This window comes from Bufo bufo, chromosome 4, assembly GCF_905171765.1.
Source record: "Bufo bufo chromosome 4, aBufBuf1.1, whole genome shotgun sequence".
NCBI classification, from domain to species: domain Eukaryota; kingdom Metazoa; phylum Chordata; class Amphibia; order Anura; family Bufonidae; genus Bufo; species Bufo bufo.
In genome coordinates this window covers 136,298,437-136,326,280 of record NC_053392.1, presented here as the reverse complement: position 1 = coordinate 136,326,280, position 27,844 = coordinate 136,298,437, and the positions used below count along the sequence as shown (strand labels likewise).

Here is a 27,844-nt window from a genome sequence, read left to right as displayed (position 1 = left end):
TTAGCAAATGTTGTGCCCATTCACAAGAAAGGTAGTAGGGAGGAATCGGGCAACTATAGGCCAGTAAGCCTGACATCAATACTGGGGAAATTAATGGAAACCATACTTAAGGAGAGGATTGTGGACCATCTAAAATCCCATGGATTTTTTAGAAGTCACATGGCAGTGAAGCAGGGGCGGCTGTACATGGGCGGCTTGCTCTCCATTCTCTTTGTGGCCCCCGTTCTTGAGATAGGAGAAGGTCCCCCAGAGGTGGAACCTGCACCTGTCAGACATGTACAGCACATCCTATTGATGTCAGAAATGTCCCAGATGGGACGACCCCTTTAAGCATTCTCTGTGCGTTCTGTTTTTCCATAAAGTTGTTTCATATCAATTTTGATGCTACTAATTTAGTGTATTTCATTCCCTACAACGGTTGTGAAGACTTGCCGCACAGGGCCCCACATAACCGAAGGCCTGGGGACAAAAAAATGCTAATAGATTGTAAGCTCTTGTGCAGCTTCTTCCCATCAGCCGATCTCCATGGCCTGTGCTGACTGGGTCATCAGTAACCTGAACCCTAAAGAACAAGGCATTGAAATGCACCCCTGATCTGCCTGAGAAGTGTGGTGCAGATTCTGGAAGTCCCGATTTCTCCACATCCCCTTTTAATATGATCATCTGCTTTATGTAGAAAACAGTGAATCCCCCCTTGACCACGTGCCCGTGTGGCGGGCTCCCGGTGACAGGCGGTAACGTGGGCGCCTGTATTATTATTACACATGTACATATTACTTCACATTCCAGCCTTTTCTGACCTCTAATAACCTCGGCCCCGCCCCGCATGACGTCACGCCAACAATCCCCACAACGCGCCACTTTCCCGCAGCCAATCAGCTCGTCGCCTTCTCTATCTTCAATGGCTGTAGAGGAAGGATGTGAGGGGGCGGGGCACGGCGTATTGGTCGCACCTCCGGCCGCTGATTGGCTACTGCAGACGTGGTGTCGGCGTCGCAGGCTGCAGTGCGTGTTCACGGCGGTGATACCGGCAGCGGCGAGCACCTCGTACGTAGCGTCCATCAGCGGCCGGTCCTCCCGTCACCAGGGTGAGTTAGTGCCCTTCCTCTCGCTCCCCTTTTATTATCTCCAGCCCCGGTCACCAAGGAAACCAATGACACAGTGAGCCTGCGGAGGTAACTAGCGGTCACGCTGCTCATGGCTGGGAGCACGCTGCATTATTCATGCCGGGGGTCGGCATTGTACATGTGGGGACCCAGAATGAGGGTCATAGGTGACTTATCTGGGGTCCTATCTGTGCCACACCCCTTGACCGGGTCTACGTGTATGTGACGTTCCTCTCATCCATCGTCAGTAATCCATCTTTTGAGATTAAAAATGAGCATGTCCGTTGTAATCTGTGTAATCAGAGTTATAGCTGGAGGATCCTGGGCCCCTGTGCTAAATCTGGAGCAGGGCCCCCATCTACCATGTGCTTTCTATAGTAGTGGGGCCCCTCAGGCTCCAGGGCCCGATGGGGCCTGTGATGGAGGCTCACTGGTCCACCTGCCAGCTCTCCATATGTTGTAGACCAGGCGTACTTGGGGTACTCCAGGTGTTTAATATTGATGAGCTACGATCTGGATATCTGAATGGTGGTGTTCGGCACCCCGCCGGTTAGCTGTGAGCGCAGTGACTGCACGGCGCCATTCATTGGATAGCAGCTGTGGTATTGTAGCCCAGGATCCACGTGATGTCACTGACCTCTTCCAACAGCACCCCTGCTGATCTGATATTGGTGACCCATCCTGAGGGCAGGCCATCAATATGACAATATCCGATGACCCCTTTAAGGAACATTACAATTATTCTCAAAGGCTCTTATGGCTGTGTTCACATCTGCTGTTTTTGGTGCAGTTTTTCACAAATATGGCACAATGTCAATTCAGCCTAACTGGTCATTGTATCTATTACCGACTGGTCGTGGATCGGCTTCATTGGAAGTGGGTATAGCCGTCATAGCAGCCAGGTGGTCTGCCTTCTGGGACCCTCACTGATCCTGACAATGAATGGAGCACAGTGCTGGATATATGCTGTATCTCCTCACCAGCCACCCGCTGTACGAGGGACTGTTTTGGGCTAGCTGCAGTCCCCTTTATAGCCAGGTGACCGGGGGAGCAACGCCCTAGAGATCGGACCATGGCAGACCCTAAGGTGATGACACTAATATTACCCCGTACCATGTTTTCACATATAAAACTGAATGTACCTTCAAGCTTGTCTACCTTGATAGACCCTAGCGACCCATCCATACCCTTCTCAGGACTGACATGTCCTATTATATCGCCCTCTAAAGATTTCCCGCCGTTATGCTCATTTGCATAACTAATTCCTTCCCCTCACGCCATCAGAGCCTATTTCCCTCCTCCTAGACTTTGACAGCAAATCCTCTCCGTCACTGCTTGTAATCTCACCCGAAATCACGCACTTGCCCTTTCTTAGTTAGGCCAATCAGATACTTTAGTGTATGTCCCCTCACGCCGCTACGTGCTGAAATGTTCTCAACTATCCGCTCCCCCTGCGACAGAAGATGGCGCATAGTTAGTTCCCCCTGATGCCGGCAGCACTGCACCGCCTGTATATCTGACACCGGGGGCCGACCGTCCCCCCTTGGCACGCCACTGGTCATAGGCTGTCCCAAAGGACCACGGCTGGGCAAACTTAGGAAGTACTGGAGGAAGTCGCTCCGCTTCAGGGGAAGTAATTAGGGGGTGCGCATTACTGCAGGCACTACGTAGATCACGTGATATCATGGAAATACTTACGCAACGTTTTCTTGCCCGTATTGTGCATGCGCAAGATTTTATCTACAGGGGTGTATCTTAGGTGGAGCTGAGGAGCTTGACTCTGAGAAAATCTGACTCTTCTCTGGTCACACAAGTAAGATCTGACTCTTCTCTGGTCACACAAGTAAGATCTGACTCTTCTCTGGTCACACAAGTAAGATCTGACTCTTCTCTGGTCACACAAGTAAGATCTGACTCTTCTCTGGTCACACAAGTAAGATCTGACTCTTCTCTGGTCACACAAGTAAGATCTGACTCTTCTCTGGTCACACAAGTAAGATCTGACTCTTCTCTGGTCACACAAGTAAGATCTGACTCTTCTCTGGTCACACAAGTAAGATCTGACTCTTCTCTGGTCACACAAGTAAGATCTGACTCTTCTCTGGTCACACAAGTAAGATCTGACTCTTCTCTGGTCACACAAGTAAGATCTGACTCTTCTCTGGTCACACAAGTAAGATCTGACTCTTCTCTGGTCACACAAGTAAGATCTGACTCTTCTCTGGTCACACAAGTAAGATCTGACTCTTCTCTGGTCACACAAGTAAGATCTGACTCTTCTCTGGTCACACAAGTAAGATCTGACTCTTCTCTGGTCACACAAGTAAGATCTGACTCTTTTATGGAAATTTGCATAAAAGGCGGGAAGAACAAAAATGCATAATGCTTATCTTTAAAGGGTTTCTGACAGCAGGAACATGGGTATTAACCTGGCTGACATTAGCGATGTGAACATAACTATAATAGTCCCATGTCACTGCGTGCCGGCGTTATTTAGAAAAACAAACTTTTATAATATGCAAATGAGCCTCTAAGAGTGGGGGGTGTTGCACCTGCTCCTAGAGGCTCGGTTCGCTTACCTCTTTCCACGCCCTTCCACACTTGATTGACAGGACCAGGCCAGCGTTGGTCTCCTGTCTGCCGGGGAAATCTCGCACCTGCGCCGCCCCATTCAGTATTCGGCGGAGTGAGGGAAGGACGTTCGCCGACAGCCGGCTTTCTTACTGCGCCGATTACTGAATGGGACGGCGCAGGCGCGAGATTTCCCCGGCACATAGTGACATGGGACTAATATATTCTGTTCAGCTGATATTAGTACATCGCTAATGTCTGCCAGGTTAATACCCATTTTTCTGATGACAGAAACCCTTTAAAGCTACTTTCACACTGGCGTTTCTGGGTCCACTTGTGAGATCCGTTCAGGGCTCTCACAAGCAGCCCAAAACGGATCAGTTCAACCCCAATGCATTCTGAATGGATAAGGATCCGCTCAGAATGCATCAGTTTGCCTCCGTTCAGCCTCCATTCCGCTCTGGAGGCGGACCCCAGAACACTGCTTGCAGCATTTTGATGTCCACGTGACGATGTGGAGCCAAACGGATCCGTCCTGACTTACAATGCAAGTCAATGGAGACAGATCCGTTTTCATTATACAAGCGTTTGCATTATAGGTGCGGATCCGTCTGTGCAGATACCAGATGGATCCGCACCAGACGCAGGTGTGAAAGTAACCTAATTCTTCTGCAGATGAAAAAAAAAGTGTAATTTATATGTTTAGGGTAACAGTGAACATTTAGAAACGCTCAGTGAGGGTAGCATAGTAGAGGTGACAGGTTCCCTTTAAGCCTCAGCTGTAGACCAGACTTGAGCAGGGGCAATACACATGTATGAACGCTGTGCCCCAGTGTTTCCTTAGGAAAAACATTTTTTATTATTATTTTGGAGGCTCTTCAAATATAGATATACCCAACGGTGTAATTTACTAAGGCCTCATGACCATGTGTAGGGCCGCCGCATGTGCATCGCAGACCCATTAACTTGAATCCGCGTCCGACAGTCAAGTAATGCATGCACTACTTTTTTGCGGTGCGTAGGCACGGACAGAAAACCCAGGGAAGCGCTTCCGATCCTTGCCTCCGGTCTGCACTAGTGAATGGGTCCGCATCCGTGAAGCGGGCTGCACATGGCCGGTGCCCGTGTATTGCTGAGCCCACTGTTTGCGGGCCGCAATATGGCCACGCCAGGGAACGGCCCTGTGCATGAGCCCTAAGGCTTGAGTCACATGAAACTTGTGTTTCGGCTGCTCTCCTGACGTGAAATGACTGCGTCATACAGTGACTTCCTATCTGATCAGGCGTGTATTGTACTGCACTCGTATCCTCATGTGAGCACAGTACAGCACTGATAGTCACTTCGGGTCAGGCTAGCTGCGGCCAGTCTGGGAGATGTGGCCATGTTTTCTAGACCAAACATGGTCATGTGAATCGAGCTGAAACATGTAAGGCTACTTTCACACTGGGGTTTCTGGGTCCATTTGTGAGATCCGTTTCAGGGTTCTCACAAGCGGCCCAAGACGGATCAGTTCAGCCCCAATGCATTCTGAATGGATAAGAATCCGTTCAGAATGCATCAGTTTGGCTGCGTTTGGTCTCCGTTGCGTTTTTTTAGACGGTCACTAAAACGCAGCTTGCATCGTTTCGGTGACCGCCTGACGATGCGGAGCAAAACTGATCCGTCCCCAACACAATATGGCGCAGTTGAAGACGGATCCGTCCCCCATTGACTTTCAATGTAAGTCAAGACGGATCCATATTTTTTTTTTATGAATAATTCAAACGGATCCGTTCTGAACGGATACAAGCGTTTGCATTATCTGTGCGGATCCGTCTGTGCAGATACTGGACGGATCCGCACCAAATGCGAGTGTGAAAGTAGCCTAAGCCAGTTTTCTGTCCTAATTTTTGGAGCAAACTGCTTTTTGCACATAAATCGGCCACTTCTAGTTTAAGCTTCCTCTTGTTACTTTCTTAAAGTGGGGGGTGGTTAGCGGAAAAAGTGCCATACAGATTCACTATAACTTGTGCTATAAAATTAGCGCTAATTGTAACTGAAGTCTGCTAGGTGGCATAGGATTCTTTTTCTGGGGCACAAGAGGACTGCGCCTTTTAATAAACTGGTCACTTCTTAAACCACAGGGCTTTTTACTGACACTGGTGTGTGAGATGCCAGTCTCCAGTAAATGTCTTTAGCATGGTCTGATATAATATGACGATGTCCTGTTCAGCCCTATGTATATGAGCCCGCACCTACGTCTATAGAATTACTATAGTGATGACTGCGGTGGGGAAATCGCCGTCCTTCCTGTTCTGTTACTGAGGCCACTACAGAGCCTTTGTGTTGAAAGCGTCTGACTGTAGTAACAGTAAACCTTACCGTCCTATGATGCCACCCAAGCCGAGGTCCCTGTGCCCGTCCTCCTATAAATAGTTCTGTGCACGTGCTGGATGTAATGGAAAGAGGGCGGCATGCCATGGTCGGTGTGTTATCAGAGGGTTACTGTGGATTTGGAAGGACCTGCCTTGCACGGCTGCACTGAGCGTTATCTGGAAGGGTGCCATAAGTTATTACACACGTGATGTACAGTGCCAATAACTACCGTCTTGTGGATGTTTATTATTACACTTTGCACCACATTTCTGGCTCTGATATTTGCACATTAGGCGCACGTTTGCATGGTAATTTGTGGCTCGTTGCCATTTTACGCTTCACTTGTCACGTTTTGACGGTGGTGAGAAAAGTAGGGCGGAGGGGATGGGCCAACGCCTCCTGCAGACAGAATCTACTAAACATAGATTTAAAGGCTATGTTCACCTTTTGGGGACCATTTTTTTATTTTTTTTTTTATTGAATTTTACTCATTTTCCGCTAAAATCATTATTTTTTTTATCGGTCTTTATTCAAATTATTGAGCTGTTCTACCACAAAGGGTTAATGGTCTAAGGCCTCATGCACACGACCGTTGTGTGCATCCGTGTCCGTTCCGTTTTCTGTGATTTTCTGCGGACCCATTGACTTTCAATGGGTCTGTGGAAAACTCGGAAAATGCACCGTTTGTCATCCGCGTCCATGATCCGTGTTTCCAGTCCGTCAAAAAAATATGACCTGTCCTATTTTTTTGACGGACAACGGTTCGCGGACCCATTCAAGTCAATGGGTCCGTGAAAAAACACTGAGGCACACAAGATTGTCATCCGCGTCAGTGATCCGTGTCCGTTTTTTTCCTATAATTTTCAAGGCAAACTTGACTTAGATTTTTTTTTTCACTTTTCTTGTCTGGTGATCCTCCAAAAATCAAGGAAGACACACGGAAAAAAAAAAACGGAAACGGATCACGGAACAACGGAACCCCGTTTTGCGGACCGTGAAAAAATACTGTTGTGTGCATGAGGCCTAACTGTGTGAATGGTACTTTTACTTTATGCTGGTATATAAGGTCAAAGAGCAGAAATAAGGAAGTCTGCCTGGCAGAGCAGAGAGAGAAAACAGATCCTGCAGGTAGATAAACTCAAAGCTGTGCAGGGAAAACAGTTCAACATTTTTAATAAAGACCAATTGAAAGAATTTTTTTATTTATTTTTTTTATAGCTCAAAATGAGTACAATGCAATAATTAAAAAAAAATTGCCACCAAAGGTGTACATAGCCTTTAAATTTCTGGTGCATAGACGGCCCAAGATCTGACCAGTTCATTAAAGGGGTTCTCTGGGAATGATTTAAAATGGCCGCCAACAACCTGTCCTAGAATGTGAGGCAGACTGGTTGCCACCACTTGCAGAACTGCCTAGAGGGGTGAAGGAGCTAGGCCTCATTACACGTCTCTACGATAGATGGTAATAATGTCATCCTGCCTATATGCCATCATGTCTGAGTAGCCTGATAGGAACACTCACCAATGTGTAGTGAGGCTCTGCTCCCTCACCCCCCCCAAGACAGCTCTGCAAGTGGAGGCAACCAGTCCTGCTCACATTCTAGGGCAAGTTGCTGGTGGCCATTTTAAATAAACCCTGAGAACCCCCATTAAAGGGGCTGTCTGCTTTTTTTTTTATTGATGAACTATGCTCAGGATAGGTCAGCCATATCACTTAGGGTGGCTGACTCCCGGCATTCACTCCAATAAGATGGCTCCCCCCGTTAAAGTGAGTGAACAATGAAGAGGAGGTAGTGCTCATACGGATCCCTGCAGTCTCTTTAAACAGCTGATCAATGGGGCTATTGTGAGTCTGCCCCCCCACTGTTCTGATATAGATAACCTATCCTGATGATCAGTCATTGATTCAGAAAGAAAGCGGACAGCCCTTTAATTAAGGTCTTCTTTCAAGGTATGTTAAATAATATCCCCACAATGGGGGTTATCTGAGCCTGTAATATGAATTGGCCAAGTGAACATCTGTTTGAAGGGACAGCAGTGTCCTCCCACCCCCTGAACGATGCCTCTCCGTCATTGATATCTGGATCCAGCACACACATTCATTCCTTTGCTTGAACAAAGCTGTCGTAAACTGTAATACCAGATGCCGTTATTGAAAGCGTGGACCCATGCCTGGTATCGGCGTCGAGCCTGTTAAGCAAACACCACGACCCCTTCAAACATCTGATTGTCAGGGGTGCCGAGGATTGGACCCCTAAACAATCTGATGAAGGACCCCAGCACATCCACAGCAGGGTGCACTTAGTGGAATCACTCATCATCCCCTGGGATCTGTAACTCACGCCTCACAAACCTGGAACCCATGTCCTGCTGTTGGACCAGAGTCGCATCCAATTCTACACAGTTTTTTGGTTTGTTTCCATGAGCATCGGTGTGGGGATAAAAATAAAAAATCATCACAAGCCATATGGTAGTGCTTCAAGGGGTTGTACTGTATGATGCCTCATGGAGACACCATCGGAAGGAACATGGAATAGAATGAGTCCGTTCCCATGGGTTGAAGAGATGAGGATTGTGGAAGTTGTCTTCTAGCACTTCTAGGCGGCTTTATTTGAAATGTAATCCTTCTTTGTGGTCTCCTGGGGCTTGTATTACACTGGCTCCCCAGCCCCCGTTCTGCTGTTTGTCTCTTCAGGGTCCGGCAGTCATTTGTCTACTTTAGTGTTCCTTGGGAAGAACTTTTTGTTGCGGCGGTATTCACACTGTCGCATGTAGGAGCCGTATATATCTTTTGTTGTCCCCAGTGTATGGATCATGTCTGAGATCGTCTTCCAGTCCTAGGACAAATATACTGATCCTACACGGACAAAGATATACCTGTGAGAGTGTAGCCGGCCATCTAGAAATAGAAACCCTTCCAGGAGGCCACCTACCAGAAGAAAAGACCTTTTCGCGCACAGTGAAAACTGTTTAAGATCTCCATGCTAAAATAAGGTCACTTGAGGTTTCATTACTGAGGGTCGAGTGAGGACACGGCCTGTTCTGAACAGTTATGGGGATCTTGGCACATCAGTATCTGCTTCCTACCTTGTCTGAATACTATAGTTGTGGTTGTTGAGGGGACATCAATGTGGTGGGTGTTTTGGGTCCCATGAGTGGACACCATTGCTTCTGAAATTGGAACAGGACATATAATCTTTCAGTAGTGCAGTCTGTAAATTGAAGATATTGTATGTGAGCATACAGGTAAGGTATTTGTACAGTAAATTGGGAAAGTGTTTGGGGACTGCAGCTTTAATACATCTAGTGCGCCCATGCATCAGGAATGCTCACATGGACCTTTAAAGGGGTTGTCGGAGTATTTGACACTGATAACCTATCCAGAGGATAGTTTATCAGTATCTGATCAGTGGTGGTCCAGCTCCGATCAGCTGTTTGAGGAGGACCCTGGTGGCCTCCTTGCAGCATGCCAAGCACAGTGCCATCCATTGGTATTGCATCGCAGCCCTATTCATTGACTAGGACTGAGCTGAGCCTAGGCCATGGGTCCAATGAACGCGATGTCACTGACCTAGGAAGAGGACGCAGCGCTCACAGGAGTGCCGCAGCTTCTTCAAACAACTGATCAGCGGGGGTGCCGGGAGTCGGGCCCCTGCTGATCTGATATTGATGACCTGTCTAGAGGAGAGGTCAGCAGTGTCAATCTCAGACAACCCCATTACTCATAACTCCCAGCTTTGATAGAAAGTAGAGACACAACTCCTGCAGCATGTTTACCATACTGCTGCATCTTTGAAGGCAACACCGCTAGCCTGCCCAGTCCCCCTACACAGTGAAGATAACCCCCTTGGTGCCATGTTGCCCCTACAGAAGCTCCTTTATTGCCCTCACCCAGCATAATGTGTCCCCGCTCAGTTTAAAGTCACCCACTGGACATTTCAAGAAACCGTCCAGCATCTGATAGAAACCTTTAGCCTTCACTTTATTTCCAAATCAGATTATAATACACCAGAACGCATTTTTCTAATGACTGCCAAAGTGTCAGACGCGTTTCAAACATCAAGATTTTTTACCTTCTGCTGGATCCTTTGTTGGCATTTCCTATGTGCGCCTTATAGTTGGGCCATAGGCCACAATTCTGGGGAGCTGGAACTTTCATCTTGGGTAGTATCTCTAGAAGTCTCCACCATACACGGTGCCCTCATAAGAGCCCCATACATGGTGATAGCACCTTCAGTGGATTTCTGCAATCCTCATTCAGGTAAATGGAATGAATTTTCAGTTGCAGACATTTTCTGTAACAAAATTTGCCGTGTGTGAAGGGGCCCTTAGGTCATGTCCATGTGACTGATTTTTGGCCTGGGTTTCGGCTCGGATTTGGAGCAGAAAATTGTGCTGAAACCACCTACCATTGTTTGTGCAGCCAAGGATTTTTCATGTGTGGTTTTCCAGTGCACGCCTAGTATGTCCATGTGTATTCTTGGCGTGGACCCCTCAGAAAGCCTAGGCGGGAGGACGCTCACTGCTTAGCCCCATTTAATGGAAGGAAACCGAGAGCGGGACCACAGAGTTCAAAATGGAAAGCCACTGCAGAAATAGCAGCGGTTTCTGCTGTTGGATACATGGCAGATTTTGACACTGACGGCATCCATCTTGTGAACATACCCTTAGGCCTCTTTCACACGAGCGCGTCGGATTAGCTCTGGATGCGTTCAGTGAAACTCGCACCATTTTGCAAGCAAGTTCAGTCAGTTTTGTTTGCGGTTAGTTTTTTTCCATGCGGATACAATGCGTTTTTCACGCGCAGGATAAAATAAACGGATGGTTTATAAACAACATCTCTTAGCAACAATCAGTGAAAAACGCATTGCATCCGCACTTGCTTGCGGAACGGGTGAGTGAAATAACCGCTCATGTACACAGACTCATTGAAATAAATGGGTAAGGATTCAGTGCGGGTGCTATGCGTTTACGTCACGCATTGCACCCGCGCGGAAAACTCGCTCGTGTGAAAGGGGCCTTATTCTGCTGATTATGGAGGTTGCAGACTGCTGGGCCCCAATAACTGGCAGCTTCCACATATAAATGGGGGTTTCAAAACCCTGTGTAAAATCCATGCAGAATGCAGTTCATACAGAAAGTTTTGAAGTCTACAACATGGCTGTCCTGCTGCGGAGTCTGAGCGGAAACCCTACTACCTATGTGTATACGCTTGAAGGGGTTGGCCCACAAACAAATCTTATCACCCATCTGCAGAACTGAAGATAAATGTATATCCGGGGGGTCTGACCACTGGATCCCCCACCGATCAGAAGAATAGGGGTACCAGAAACCATTGTGTAAATGGTCCATAACCACCGCTCCATTGCTTTTTATGGGAAAGTTGGCGATGGCCAAGCCATTTTCATGATATCACTGTTATCAGGATGGCACGGAGCACACAGATCATGTGTTCCCTGCTTACCTGAGCCCCAGGAGTAAAAAGATAAACTATAGTAAATTGTAACATGGTAAAAAGAATATAAAAAAGTCCATACCTATCTAAACACACAGGCACAAGGCTTCTTGTGTGACATGAATGGATTTTGCATGGTCTCGTCGTTACTAAGGTGAGATGAGACTAAGGCTACTTTCACACTAGCGTTTTTCTTTTCCGGCATAGAGTTCCGTCATAGGGGCTCTATACCGGAAAAGAACTGATCAGGCATATCCCCATGCATTCTGAATGGAGAGTAATCCGTTCAGGATGTCTTCAGTTCAGTCATTTTGACTGACCAGGCAAAAGAGAAAACCGCAGCATGCTACGGTTTTATCTCCGGCGAAAAAAACTGAAGACTTGCCTGAATGCCGGATCCGGCATTTTTTCCATAGGAATGTATCCGTGCCGGATCCGGCATTCAAAATACCGGAATGCCGGATCCGTCCTTCCGGTCTGCGCATGCGCAGACCTTTAAAAGTGAGGGGAAAAAAATACCTGATCCGTTTTGCCTGATGACACCGGAAAAACGGATCCGGTATTGCAATGCATTTTTCTGACTGATCAGGATCCTGATCAGTCAGAAAAAATGCCATGCGTTTGTATACAGTTTGCCTGATCGGGCAGGTCAGGCAACGGAACTGCCTGCCGGAATCAAACAACGCAAGTGTGAAAATACCCTAAGCCGAGATCACCAGGTGGGTGGGCACAGCAATGGATGCTACTGAAACAGCGGAGCACCAGCCCATTGCACTGTTTCCAGGCCACCTAGTGGTCGTGGGCTTGCTCATCGAGACAGCCCCTTTTTAAAATATTCGTATCTCACCGAATGTAAGTAATCCCAAACTTTAAAGAGGACCTTTAACCACTCCTGATGTTAATAGCTTCATACATTCCCCATGTAATACCAATTCTGGAGCATCTATTCTTATGGCTCTGTGTTGCGCCATTCCTTTATTATTTCTACTAGAAGTTATGAATGGCTTACTAGCAGTCTGCAGTAAGGGTACAGAAGGGAGGTAACCAGCTGTGGGGGGGGTGTACCTGCACAGACTCTATCCAATCAGTGCCGCCATTGTCAGACTGTGCAGGTCCCCCCCCCACAGCTGGTTACCTCCCCTCTGTACCCTTACTGCAGACTGCTAGCAATTCATCCATAACTTCTAGTAGAAATAATAAAGGAATCACACAACATACAGACATAGGAATAGAGGCTCCAGAATTGTTATTACATGGGGAATGTATGAAGCTATTAAAGGGAGTCTTTCACGCAGATTCACCCTATTAACCTAATAACAGTGTTATGTCCACGGCATCCCCCCTTATTAAAACTGTGCTTACCGTTCGTTCCTTGCTAGCATCGTTGTGCAGAAAAACACTTTTAATCCGTATGCAAATGAGTCTGTGAAGGTGCCCAGGGGCGGCGTTACAACGGCCGGTGCCCAGGCCCCTGGGTCATTTTCATACGAAGGCACTCCCCCCTCCGCCGCGTCTGCCCGCCCTTAGTCTCTGTTCTAACCTCCCTCCTCCCGTCCGTAATCATGCGCACACTAAACTGCGATGCCCCGGCCGGACAGTGCTCATTCAATTCGCACGCGCCGATATCGCGTTCATCGGTGCATGCGCGGGATTACCGACGGGAAGAGGGAGGTTAGAACAGATACTAAGGGCGGGCAGACGCGGCGGAGGGGGGGTGCCTTCATATGAAAATAACCCAGGAGCCTGGGCACCGACCATTGTAACGCCGCCCCTGGGCACCTTCACAGACTCATTTGCATACGGATTAAAAGTGTTTTTTCAAGAGCCAATGAAAATAAGTATGGAGTCTGCTCCCATTCACCTGCATGGGGAGAACTCTGAAGGGAGTAGTTGGGACTGCGTCAGGATTAGAATATTGCTGACCTTTCCTGAGGGTGGGGGTCTGACTCCCAGCACCTCGCCGATCAGCTGTTTAAGGTTCCATTCAAACGTCCTCAAAAATGGGTCCGGATCCGTTCCGCAACGCTGCGGAACGAATCCGGACCCATTCATTCTCTTTGGGGCCGGAAGACATGCGGACTGCACACAGTGTGCTGTCCGCATCCGCATTTCCAGAGTGCGGCCCCAATCTTCTTGTCCGCGGCTCCTGAAAAAAATAGAACATGTTCTATTGTCCGCAATTGCGGACAAGTATAGGCAGTTCTATGGGTGTGCCGGCCGGGTGTATTGCGGATCCACAATACACTACGGGCGTGTGAATGGACCTTAAAGGGTTTGTCTCACTTCAGGAAATAGCATGCATTATGTAGAGAAAGTTAATACAAGGCACTTACTAATGTATTGTGATTGTCCATATTGCCTCCTTTGCTGGCTGGATTCATTTTTCCATAGCGTTATACACTGCTTGTTACCATGGTTATGACCACCCTGCAATCCACCAGTAGTGGTCATGCTTGCTTTTTCCTATAGGGTCATGCCACATTGTGAACATTTTAAATTTTAAAGTGCAAAAAAATATTGTGGAGGAATTTCCCACTAGATTGAGAGCTGCAGTATACCGGCACGGTCACGGCACAATGACTTCATCTGCTGATCGGTGAAGGTGCTCCCCACCGATCTGATCAGTATCTAAAAGGTGGAGAACTAAGTTGAAAAAAACCCAGATTTTAATTCTAGGCCATTCTATTCCATTATTTGCATTTTCTCATCCTGCTGGTAGGAGGTGCACATCGGAGGCGGTTCACCACGTGTACCTGGTCAGTGGCTCGCTGGCGGCGTGCAGTACATACGTAAACACGATTATTAGCCAGCAAATCATGCTGTAGATTTTCTGCCAATTTTAGAATAATTAGATGGGTTTTACTTGCCATCTGTCCCAAATTTACATCTGAGTGTCCATGAAGCGCAGATTAAGCAAGGCTATAAATAGGGACTGCTTTTCTTCTCACAATTACTTGCTCCCATTTCTGGTCCTCTTTAAGGTCCACTCCCTGAACATCACAAGGGTGTTAGCCTGCAGAAGGTGGATCCTGTGTAAGTCATGGTCTAAAGTGAGACAACCAAGGACAATTTGTAAATGGTGGATATTTTTCATTACTCTAAGGCCTCTTTCACATGGGCGTTGCGGGAAAAGATGTCGGTGCGTGCGTAATTTTGCAGAGCCAGTGCAAAGCGTTAAAATTTTTGCACGTGTGTGAGAAAAATCTGCATGTTTTGTACCCAGACCCGAACCCGGACTACTTCTTCACAGAAGTTCGGGTTTGGGTTAGGTGTTCTGTAGATTTTATTATTTTCCCCTTTATAACATGGTTATAAAGGAAAATAATAGCATTCGTAATAGAGAATGCATAGTAAATTAGGGATGGAGGGGTTAAAAAAAAAAATATATATAAAAAAAATAATTTAACACACCTCATCCACTTGTTCGCACTGCCCGGCTCGTTGTCTTTCTTCTTCTTTGAGGACCTGGGAGGAAAAGGACCTTTGGTGACTTCACTGCCCTCATCACATGGTCCATTACCATGCGCAGTGATGTCACCAAAGGTCCTTTTCCTCCCAGGTCCTCAAAAAAGAAGAAAGAAGACGAGCCGGGCTGCACGAAGAAGTGGATGAGGTGAGTTTAATTATTATTATTTTTTTTAACCCCTCCATCCCTAATTTACTATGCATTCTGTATTCAGAATGCTATTATTTTCCCTTCTAACCATGTTATAAGGGAAAATAATAAAGATCGAGACCCCATCCCAATCGTCACCTAGCAACCATGTGTGAAAATCGCACCGTATCCGCACTTGCTTGCGATTTTCACACAGCCCCATTCACTTCTATGGGGCCTGTATTGCGTGAAAAACGCTGAATATAGAGCATGCTGCGATTTTCACGTAACGCACAAGTGATGCGTGAAAATCACCGCTCATGTGAACAGCCCCATAGAAATGAATGAGTCCGGATTCAGTGCGGGTGCAATGCATTCACCTCACGCATTGCACCCGCACGGAATTCTCTCCCGTGTGAAAGGGGCCTAAGGGTCCATTCACACATCCGCAAATGGGTCCGCATCCGTTCCGTAATATCAGGAACGGGTGCGGACCCATTCATTCTCAATAGGGAAGGAATGGATCCGGAGAGCACACTATGTGCTCTCCGCATCCACATTAACGGAGCGCAGCACAGAACTTCTGGGCAACGGCTCCGCAAAAAAATTGAACGTGTCCTATTCTTGTCTGCAATTGCGGACAAGAATACAGTTCTATGAAGGGGGGGGGGGGGGGGGCCGGCCGGGTGCATTGCGGGTCCACAATACACTACGGATGTGTGAATGGACCCTAAGGCAGGGATCAGCAACTTTAGGTACTCCAGCTGTTCAGAAACTACAACTCCCAGAATGCTTAATTCACTTCAGTTAGAAGACCAGCCGAGCAGGTTTGCATGCTGGGAGTTGTAGTTTCACAGCAGCTGGAGTGCCGAAGGTTGCTAATCCCTGCTCTAAGGGCTCAAGGGCTCATGCACACGAACGTGTGCCGGCCGTGCCCACAAACAGCGGGTCTAAAACGGAGTGCTTCCATGGCATTTCAGTCCGTGCCTCCGCACCGCCAAAAAATAGAACCTGCCGTATTTTTTTTTTTGCAGTGTAGATGGGTCACGGAGCCATTCAAGTTGACTGGGTCTGCATCCGCTTGCACAGGCCGTACAGAATGTGCCTGTGCATTGGGGACCACAATTTGCTGTCCCCAATGCATGGCACACATTCATACGCATGAGCCCTAATGTTGACATTTTTAAAATATTTTTTTTGAGTTGCGTCTTTGTATTCGACCAGGTTACGATCTCCAGTGAATGTTTCTGGCAGAGAGCAGCCTGCTGGAGGTCAATGGATCCGGCATTGCCAGATTCAACAGATCACGGACTGCTTTCCCGCATGAATGCCAGTTTTCGGCTGGACATAAACTGTTGCATGCAGTGGTTTTTGGTCCGACCAACACCTGGCAGTCGGGACATCTTGACGGAGATGTGAACGCGGCCTAAGGCCTCTTTCTGTGTGTGATCCGCTGGTGACCCATAGGAGTCAATGTGCACACCTCTGGTTTATTTTCACAGATCCCAGTGTCCTTCTCTAACATTCTCACCACAGGTCATGTTCTTGGCCGTTTTTGCCTTTTCTCTTAATGGAGGTAAATAAAAAAAAACATAAATCTGTTTTTCAAGGATCCATTTTTTGCTAAATTGAAAATCTGAGGAAGCCTAAAAATGTTGCCTGTCATTTAAAGGGGTTATCCAGTAACTAATATTGATGACCTATCTTTAGGATATGTCATCAGTGGGACCCGACACCCGGGACCACACTGATCAGCTGTTAGATGATGGCTAACCTCCGGCACTCCAGCTGTGGTAAAACTATGACTCCCGAAATGGCCCCCTTGCTTGGCTGTTCTCTGAACTCAATAGAAATGAATGGAGCATGCTAGAAGTCGTAGTTTCACCACAGCTGGAGTGCCGGAGGTTAGCCACTATGGCAGCCAGGACGCTATTAAAGTCCTGGCTGCCATAGTAGTAGTGGGGAGCGGGGGAGCAGTATACTTACCGTCCGTGCGGCTCCCCGGGCGCTCCAGAATGACGTCCGAGCGCCCCATGCGCATGGATGACGTGTCCATGCGATCACGTCATCCATGCGCGTGGGGCGCCCTGACGTCACTCTGGAGCGCCCAGGGAGCCGCACGGACGGTAAGTATGCTGCTCCCCCGCTCCCCACTACACTTTACCATGGCTGGCAGGACTTTAGCGTCCCGGCAGCCATGGTAACCATTCAGAAAAAGCTAAACGTCTGATCCGGCAATGCGCCGAAACGACGTTTAGCTTAAGGCCGGATCTGGATTAATGTCTTTCAATGGGCATTAATTCCGGATCCGGCCTTGCGGCAAGTGTTCAGGATTTTTGGCCGGAGCAAAAAGTGCAGCATGCTGCGGTATTTTCTCCGGCCAAAAAACGTTCCGTTCCGGAACTGAAGACATCCTGATGCATCCTGAACGGATTTCTCTCCATTCAGAATGCATTAGGATAAAACTGATCAGGATTCTTCCGGCATAGAGCCCCGACGACGGAACTCTATGCCGGAAGAAAAGAACGCAGGTGTGAAAGAGCTCTAAGAGCGGCACCTCCCTGAAACAGCAGATTGGTGGGGGTGCCTGGACTTGGACCCCCCTCCCTGATGTGATAATGATGACCTATCCTGAGGTGCAACCAAGGTGTCACCATTGCTCTTATTGCCCACAAGCTTCGCTCCTTTCTGTGGCCAGCCCTTTCCTGGCTGCTTTGATTGACAGTGTCAGCCAATGGCATTGTAACCCTGCCTGCCCTGTGTTCTCACACGCGCGCCATAGGTCGCATATCGGCTCATGTGCAGTGCTGCCCTGATTACGGTGCATGCACCGAAGACATAAGCCCCTACCCAGAAGGGCAGAGGACAGGGTGGAGGCCTATGTCATCGACGCATGCACAGTACACTTGTTTTCAGCCCTGCAGAGAATCCTGGCTATGCGGTGGATGCGTCAATACGGGAACCAGCGGCGCATGCACAGGAACACAGAGCAGATTTTTGGCGCTGACACATTAGTAAATATGGACCAGGGTTTTAATCCTATGGGCTCCAGCTTTGTGTCCATGTCCTTGGATGGAAAGGTTACAGGTGACAGACCCCCCTTTATTATTTAAGGTTACCCACCATAATCGTCTGTCATCACAAACTTCTAAATGGAGCGACCAGAGAATAAGAACATAGGTGCCAGGGTCCAGTGTCTGGATTTGTCCAGCCCTGGTATAGACCCAGGAATATGTGGGAATGGGAGGCATAGATCCTCCTTATAGTCTATTCCTCCCGTGACCTCCTGGGATTGCACAGACGTGTCCTACATCTTCTACACGGCTGCGGTCAGGGGTTTTTCCTGTGCTAACGCGGGCACACGTGAGGAGCCGGGGTGTGGCCTCCAGGCTTACCTTGGTGGAGATCGCAGCTCATTGAAGCAACTCACGTGGGCTCTGCTATCAAATATTTCAGGCATTACATAATCGCCCGGATGGCAGGCACTCCCATATTCCAGTCCAGTGACTTGGAAGGAATATATTGTTACACAGCTGCACAGCTCGGATCGCTCTTCATTCACGGGCGTCTGGGGGGATGAAGACATTTGTATACATTAAAGGGAACCTGTCACCATGACATGCAGTGTAATCTGCGGGCAGCATTGTATAGAGCAGATGGATATATAACTTTATGGGAAAAGACTCAGTATAGGTTATATTTTATTCATTAAAGGGGTTGTCCTACAAAGCCTATTCTACAGTTTTCAAACCAGCACCTGGGTGTGAATACTTTTGTAATTGCATGGAATTAAAAATGTAGTATAGCCAGTGTGCTATCAAATAAAATGGATCTGTATAGCGCCACCTGCTGCTTGTTTTTTCTTTTTCATGTCTTTGTCCGGATCACTAAGAAGGCCGCACATGCTCAGTATCATCCTCCTCAGTTGTGATAGGAAGAGCTGAGACACGCCCCCTGAGCTGCAGCAGAAAAGACACGCCCCCTGAGCTAGTAGCTTGCTATAAATCTAGCAGAGCAATGACTGGGGAGATCTCCGGACCCATGTGGGGTACAGGGCTGGTTCTAGCTTTATGTACCAGATTATGTGTGGTTTTCATTTTTTACATTAGTCATGGAATAACCCCTTTTAAATCTCTTAAGAGTCCGGTGGGTGGCCCTAGCATTGATTGACAGATATCTTCTTTTCTTTTTCTTTTTTTTTTCTTTTTACATTTTTTTAATTTTTTGTGCACGGTCATGCACCTTACATGATACTAAACAGAGTGTATATTGGCCTTAAAACCATACCAGTGCAGGCCAATTCTGCCAGTTTACCATGAGAATGTGTTTCCCACGTGACACGGAAAATAAATGTACATTCCTGTTCTTCTGGAGCTGCACGCGTCTCCTTGTACCTCTTCAGGTACATGTGTCTCATGGGCAGGGCGGGCGTTTTCCCATTGAGATTCGTTAAACCCTGCCCTATGTATAATTTATAAAGCGTGATTATTAAGAGTTAAAGAGGACCTTTCACCTGTATAAACGATGTGAACGGAGTATGCTGCCATGTAGAGCGGCGCCCGGGGATCTCACTGCACTTACTATTATCCCCGGGCGCCGCTCCGTTCTCCCGTCATGCCCTCCGGTACCTTTGCTCCTTAAGTTATAGTAGGCGGTGTCTGCCCTTGTCCTGTGGGCGTCTCCTTCTCCTAGGCTGCAGCTCTGGCCAATCGCATCGCAGAGCTCACAGCCTGGGAGAAAAAACCTCCCAGGCTGTGAGCTGTGCGCTGCGATTGGCCAGCGCTACAGCCTAGGAGAAGGAGACGCACACAGGACAAGGGAAGACTCCGCCTACTATAACTTAAGGAGCAAAGGTACCGGAGGGCATAACGGGAGAACGGAGCGGCGCCCGGGGATAATAGTAAGTGCAGTGAGATCCCCGGGTGCCGCTCTACATGGCAGCATACTCCGTTCACATCGTTTTTACAAGTGAAAGGTCCTCTTTAAGGTTTCGCTGTGACTGTCATTACCATTGACTGGTGACAGTTTACACTGGTTTACAGGTTGTTGTATTGTAGATGTATTAAACCCGCCACATGTGGTGACGGTTTTTAGGCCGTGCACCATTTTTCCCCCAGTGTTTTTAAATACAGTACTTGAAACTTGCGGCTTATTTTATGTTTCAGATTTTATTTTTTTTATTTTTTTTGGTTTTTTTTTGCTTTTTGCTGTGATTTAAAAAAACAAATACGATGTGTATGTAGACTTTAAAGTGACAGCTGACATCAGCATTACTTAGTTGGAGGGAATGTGTCATCAGAAAATGACATTGTTTAAATCACCTTTTTGTTAGTGTTTTAATTTTTTTTTATTCCATATTTTTGGTAATTTTTTGAAAATATTTTTCCATTCACTATATTTAAAAGAATATATATAAAAAATCCTAAACGTGTGCATTTTTCGCATTGGCCTCTAGGCCAAACATGTTGACTTCCTGTCCTTTGAGCTGCTACATGGGCCCTAGACACTATGGAAAGGAGGAGACGCCATTGACTTACTGTGATATCATCTGAATAGTGGATGCTGATTTATCTGTACAGAGGTGATATCGGTTATTGTAATCCTGCCTATGATGATAATAGGATGGCTACTGGAAAGTTGCCTGTACAGAACAAGAAATCGTGACCTATTATTTAACCTAGTGGCCAGTAATAAAATTGCAGAATTGGATAAAAAAAAATTCTTCTAACTATAGATACTAAAATGTAAAATTGTAAAGAAAATGTTTAAAAGGTAACTGATAACCTATACTCTGGCCCACCCAGGACCCCCGCCGAACAGCTGTTTAAGAAGGCACCGGCAATCACAGTAGTGCCGCCACCTCCCTGCTCACCAAGGTCAGCGCCATACATAGTACAGTGGTATCGCAGCTCAGCCTCATTCACTTCACTAGGGCTGAGCTGTGCTAGGTCATGTGACCAATGACCATGGTGTCACATGGCCCAGGGAAAGCTATGAGAAGACAGTGGTGCTACAGTGAGTGCTGGCTCCTTCTCAAACGAGCTGATCGGCAGGAGTCCCAGGTGTCAAACCCCCCCTGATCAGATACTGATGACCTATCCTGAGGATAGGTTATCAGTTAAAATATCTTGGAAAACCCCTTTGATATAAAAAATGTGATTTAACAATAGGTAATTTCCTGTGCTGTGTAGTTCCAGGACTACTACAGAACAGCTGATTGGCAGGGTGCGGGGTGTTCGCCTCTCCACCCTCCGATCAGATATTAATGACCTCCCCTGACTATAAGGCCAGCAATATAAATGGACCGGAAAACCCCTTTACAAAAGCCAACCAAAAAAGTCTCAAACCCTGGTGCTGTGTGTGAGCCCATGCTTGGAGTAAAATGGGAGCTGTTGATGATGATAAGCGACGTGTGCTGCTCCCAGATCCTATGATGCTGCTGACGTCCTGATGATGGAGAGAAGACCTTGGTGAGCGTCTTCCATTCATTTACTCATGGCTGTGCAAGCTCATTCCTATTTTTAATCACCGCAAATCCTTCCTGCTGATGTCCTCTGCCTGATTTACAGGGAGCGTGACACCAGAATAATCCTCCAGATCTGGGGACTTGCAGGGAGCAGAAATGCAGTGACACGCTGGCTCTGAAGTCGGCATCTAGAATTTAGTGTAACTTTTTTTTTTTACGGTTTTTAGGTTCCCTGGAAACTGTCCTCAAGCTGCTTTTGATGGATATGTTCTTCTTAGTGCCTGTGCTTGTATGACTCCATCATGGTGTGCTTCTTGGTTTCATCGGCCCATTAACACACCCTGAATCCTGACTTGCCAGGGTACGGCCCAACATTGCGGCTGGCCACGTGCTGCCAAGCCGCACCCGCCACAGCAATCGATGGCTGCGTAATATTAACGCTGGAGCATATCCGCCCAGTGTGGGCATTCCCTTAAAGAAGTTTTGCTTCATGTTCATTCACACGTGGTACTTGAATTTCTACAGTTTTTCTAGAAAAAAAAATGTGTAGTACTGCTTCCAAGTGATTCACAAGGAATTGAAGTTGGTTTCACTTTTGGTCAAAAGCTGCCATGTCATGGGGAACTGAACAGTTTTTAACCTCCTAACAGTCATGCTATAATTGTTAAAATCCTCCCAAAAATGTAACTTTTTTAATGTAGATTTTTAATGTGTGTCTGCAGTAAATCTTGTTGGCGCACAACTCGGGGGACACTATTGCATTTTTAACCCCTTACATAATTTTAGCCTTAAAGTACCTTTCATGGGTCCAAACATTGTAAACTAACTATCAGGATATGTAGTGCGGCACCCAGGGATCTCACTGCACTTACTATTATTCCTGGGCGCCGCTTCATTCGCCCGCTGTGGCCCCCAGGATAGTCTACCACTCTATGCTAATTGCTAGCATAGGAGCAATGGGGAGGAGACTGCCCTTTTTCTCAATGGGCGTCTCCTTCTCCCTGACTGTAGCGCTGTCCAATCAAAGCGCAGAGCGTCACAGCCAGGGAGAGAAAAAAATAACTTACCTTCTCCATGGCTGTGACGCTCTGCACTTTGATAGGACAGCGCTTCAGCCAGGGAGAAGGAGACGCCCATTGAGAAAAAGGGCAGTCTCCTCCCCATTGCTCCGATGCTAGCAATTGGCATACAGAGCGGGAGAATATAGCGGGGGCCACAGCGAGCGAACGGAGCCGCACCCAGGAATAATAGTAAGTGCAGTGAGATCCCTGGGCGCCGCTCTACATATCCTGATAGTTAGTTTGCAATGTTTGCACCCATGAAAGGTCCTCTTTAAGGACCAATAATATTTCCCCTTTGTGTTCTAGCAGTGATAACTTTAATTTTTTGTTAAAAATTTTATTATCTTGCAGGATTAGTTTGTAGGTTTTTTAGCAACCATTTTGGGGTATATTTAGTGTAGTAAATAACCTTTTTTTTTATTTTTAGGGGGAGACATAAAAAAACCAGCAATTTTTAAATATATAATTTTTTTTTTTTTTTTTTATTTATTCGTTTTTAACTTTTTCCTTTCCTCTGCAACTGCTCTCCCTCCTCCAGGCTGCTGCTTTAGCTGCTCATATCTCTGATTTGGTACCAGCTAGAGTTATGAGGTTTATATTGTTTGAAAGTGGACATTCTAGGAATACCAGAATGACAGCAATATCTTCAGTACATGGGAAGATATTACTGTTAGAAATCGGGATGCAGCTAAAAGTAAAAGCAGGTTTTACCTGGGATTATTCCTGACTCGCTTGTGGTAATATCTCCTGTTTAGCTTGGACTAATGATTAGTGTTGAGCGAACTTTTGTTTTAAGTTCGGCGTCTAAAGTTCGAGTTCAGGTTATCGAAGTATCCCGTTACGGATTCTAAATTCCGTTATGGTCCGTGGTAGCGGAATCTATAACGGGATACTTCGATAACCCGAACTTTAGACGCCGAACTTGACACACCAGTTCGCTCAACACTACACTTCTTGCTGCTACCATTCAGGAGTTATCGGCATTTATAGAAGGCAGCCCTCCCAGTTGTTCACCTCAGGTCACTGCCTTGTACCTTATGTATTTAAAGGACTGGCCAGCCATGAAACCATAATGAGGTTTTGTGTGCGACCTTTAGATATTAGGGGAAGGGGGGGGGGGGGGGGGTTGCACAGATTTAAGCATGATGTGGTTGTGTTCCTTTAAATCCTACTTTCACTTTATGTATATCTGTTTATTAGGTGTTTATATTGGCATAAATACAGATATTCGCTGTAGAGTCAGTGTACCATTCATACATCTAGATAAAATGGAGCTCAGTGTCGTTCTGCCACCACATGGAGGATTGGAGCAAATCCCTGTCAGTAATCTGTGGATGGGGGCAGTTTAGCAATATATACGTTCAGCCACTCCGTACATGGTGGTGTAGAATCACTGTCGGTAATCACTGTTGGGCTGCTTCTGATAACGGTAAAATGCTCATTAATGGTGATATTTGTATGTATTATTACTATGCTTCATTTATTTTCAGTCTCTCTTGGGAGGATACATATACGACAGTACAGGTTTTTCCATCTCCCGGTGCTGGTCCCGCCATTTGTAGGATAAAAATTTGTCTTTATTAAAAATATGATATCCTTTTTTTGTGTACATAGCTAAGATGCTGTAGCAGCAGCCTGTGGATTTTCTCTTTTCCGTCATCTCTGCTCTCTGACGTTATAAACACTCATTATTGCTCAGTTCTTATATTACTGATAAGAATGTGGCTTAAATAAGTGTTTATGACATTTTACAGATGAGGTTTATTAGCTGACCAGTACAAAGTGAAAGTACCAGTCACACAGCTAGAAAAACAGTTAACCCTTTGTGAACGAATAGCTGAATATTTTTTAATAAAGGCCAATTTAGCCGAAAATGAGTAACGTGCAATCATAAACAAAAATTGCCTCCGAAGATGTACATAGCCTTTAACTCCTTCGCTACTAAGTGTAAACATGGCGCCCAATCGCTCGTGCAGCAGGCGTAAAGTCCGGGGGGTCTCCGCAGAGATTTGCGGCTAATGACTGCAATCGGCATTATTGCCGGTCGCGGTCATAAAGCCTTCAGATGCCGTGATCAAGTGAGATCACAGCATCTAAAGGGTGAAAAACCCAGAAGCACGCACTTCCGGGTATCCTCTGCGGCCAATGCGGATGCCAGTAATTGATTTCAATGCGCTGGGTCTCTCTGAAGAGACCCAGGGCATTGAAGCTGCAATTCTTATTTTGGCCAGCAGGTGGCAGGAAAAAACAAGAAATGAGCAATTCTGTACAAATTATGGATTTAATAAATGAATTTCATTTTGTAAGGAACCTCTTAGGCCTCTTTCACACGAGCGAGTTTTCCGCGCGGGTGAACGCATTGCACCCGCACTGAATCCTGACCCATTCATTTCAATGGGTCTGTGTACATGAGCGTTTTTTCACGCATCAGTTCTGTGTTGCGTGAAAAACGCAGCACGTTCTTTATTCTACGTTTTTCACGCATCCCTGGCTCCATAGAAGTGAATAGGGCATCAGTGAAAAATGCATTGCAGCGCATTTCGTTGATGGTTTGCTAAGAGATGTTGTTTGTGAACCTTCAGGTTTTTTCACGCGCGTGAAAAACGCATCAAAACGCATTGCACCCGCACAGACAAAACTGACTGAACTTGCTTGCAAAATGGTGTAAGTTTCACTTAACGCATCAGGACCTAATCCATCACACTCGTGTGAAAGGGGCCTTACTGCCACCTCATGGTTGGTATCCAGAATGCATCAGAGAAAAGATTTGGGATTTGCACATCGTGTAATGTAAAATAAATATAAAGTCCTTAAAGGGGATGTCCAACTTTATTCCTGATTTTCATAAAGAAAAAAACACTCCCCTGCCCCCCACTACTGAGGATTCAGTATGGCTGCTTCTAGTAAACTGAAAAAATGTTCCATTTAGGGATGTGCACCAAGTGACCCCGTCCAAAAGTGTATACACTGAGGACCTGAAAGAGCTGGAATGGAGTAGCGTGGTGCGGGCAAGTGTTACATTTATATATATATTTTCCCCCTACCAAATAGAACATCGTGGTATAAAGGGCCTGTTACATGTGCTGCTGAAGGCATCTGTGCTGGTGCCATGTACATATCTGCTCACATTGCTGAGAAAAATGAAGCATTAATATATGCAAATGAGCCTCTAGGAGCAACGGGGGCATTGCCCTTACACCAAGACGCTCTGCTCTCTCTGCAACTGCTGGCCCCTCTCCCCTTTGACAGGGCCAGGCAGTGTAAGGGTCCATTCACACATCCATATGTGTTTTGCGGATCCGCAAAACACGGACATCGGCGATGTGCGTTCTGCATTTTGTAGACCGCACAACGCCAGCACTATAATAGAAAATGCCTAATCTTGTCCGCAATTGCGGACAACAATAGGACATGTTCTATTTTTTTTTCGGGAACGGAATTGCGGACCCGGAAGTGCGGATCTGGACAGCGCATAGTGTGGCCCTATAGAACTGAATAGGTCCACAATTCCGTTCCGCAAAATGCGGAACAGAATTGCGGACGTGTGAATGGAGCCTAAATGTTATCTTGCCTGGTCCTGTCAATTAAAGTAGAGAGGACGCTGCAGTTGCAGAGAGAGCAGAGCCTCTAGGTGTAACGGCAACGCCCTCGTTGTTCCTAGAGGCTCATTTGCAAATATTAAAACAATATTTTTCTCAGCAATGTGGGCACATACAGTCCTGATCAAAATTTTAAGACCACTTGAAAAATGGCAAAAAATTCTATTTAGCATGGCTGGATCTTAACAAGGTTCCAAGTAGAGCTTCAACATGCAACAAGAAGAAATGGGAGTGAGACAAAACATTTTTTGAGCATTCAATTTAATGAAAACAACGATTAAACTGAAACAGGCTGTTTTTCAGCTGATCAAAAGTTTAGGACCACACTGACAAAAAAAAACTAAACCCCCCAAAACAGAAATCCAACTTCCAAACATGAACTCAGTAATGAGTAGCTCCGCCATTATTGTTTATCACTTCAAAAATTCGTCTCGGCATGCTTGATGCAAGCGTTTCCATGAGGTGAGTGGGAACATTTCTCCAAGTGGTGAAGACGGCCGCACGAAGGCCATCTACTGTCTGGAACTGTTGTCCATTTTTGTAAACTTCCCTTGACATCCATCCCCAAAGGTTCTCAATTGGATTTAGATCAGGGGAACACGCAGGATGGGCTAAAAGAGTGATGTTATTCTCCTGGAAGAAGTCCCTTGTCCTGCGGGCATTGTGTACTGTAGCGTTGTCCTGTTGAAAAACCCAGTCGTTACCACACAGACGAGGGCCCTCAGTCATGAGGAATGCCCTCTGCAACATCTGGACATAGCCAGCGGCCGTCTGACGCCCCTGCACTTCCTGAAGCTCCATTGTTCCACTGAAGGAAAAAGCACCCCAGACCATTATGCCGCCCCCTCCACTGTGGCGCGTAGAAAACATCTCAGGTGGGATCTGCTTGTCATGCCAGTAACGTTGGAAACCATCAGGACCATCAAGGTTAAATTTTTTCTCATCAGAGAATAAAACTTTCTTCCACCTTTGAATGTCCCATGTTTGGTGCTCTCTTGCAAAGTCCAAACGAGCAGTTCTGTAGCGTTCAAGGAGACGAGGTCTTTGAAGACGTTTTTTGTTTTTGAAGCCCTTCAGTCTCAGATGCCGTCTGATGGTTATGGGGCTGCAGTAAGCACCAGTAAGGGCCTTAATTTGGGTCGAGGATCGTCCAGTGTCTTGACGGACAGCCAATTGGATCCTCCGTCTCAGTGCTGATGACATTTTTTGGGGTCTTCCACTTGACTTTTTTGTTCCATAACCCTCAGGATCATTTAAGAAATTCCAAATGACTGTCTTTCTGCGTCCCACCTCAGCAGCGATGGCGCGCTGTGAGAGACCCTGCTTATGCAGTTCAACAACCCGACCACGTTCAAAAAGGGAGAGTTTTTTTGCCTTTGCCATCACAACGTGTGACTACCTGACAGAAAATGACAATGAATCCACATATTTGCACAGATTTGGCCTTTTAAAGGCATGTGGTCCGAAAATTTTGATCAGCTGAAAAACAGCCTGTTTCAGTTTATTCATTGTTTTCATTAAATTGAATGCTCAAAAAATGTTTTGTCTCACTCCCATTTCTTCTTGTTGAATGTTGAAGCTCTACTTGGAACCTTGTTAAGATCCAACAATGTAAAATATGATTTTTTTTTGCCAT

General features: G+C 46.5%; 1 protein-coding gene across 1 annotated transcript in view; it reads left to right on the top strand.

Moving 5' to 3' along the window:
* The first annotated feature begins 980 nt into the window (after positions 1–980).
* ACSL3 (acyl-CoA synthetase long chain family member 3) overlaps positions 981–27,844 on the top strand; it is an 86,571-nt gene continuing 59,707 nt past the window's right edge. The window contains exon 1 of the mRNA XM_040427989.1: positions 981–1,088. The gene's annotated coding sequence lies outside the window, so the exon portion shown is untranslated. The remainder of the gene's footprint in view (positions 1,089–27,844) is intronic.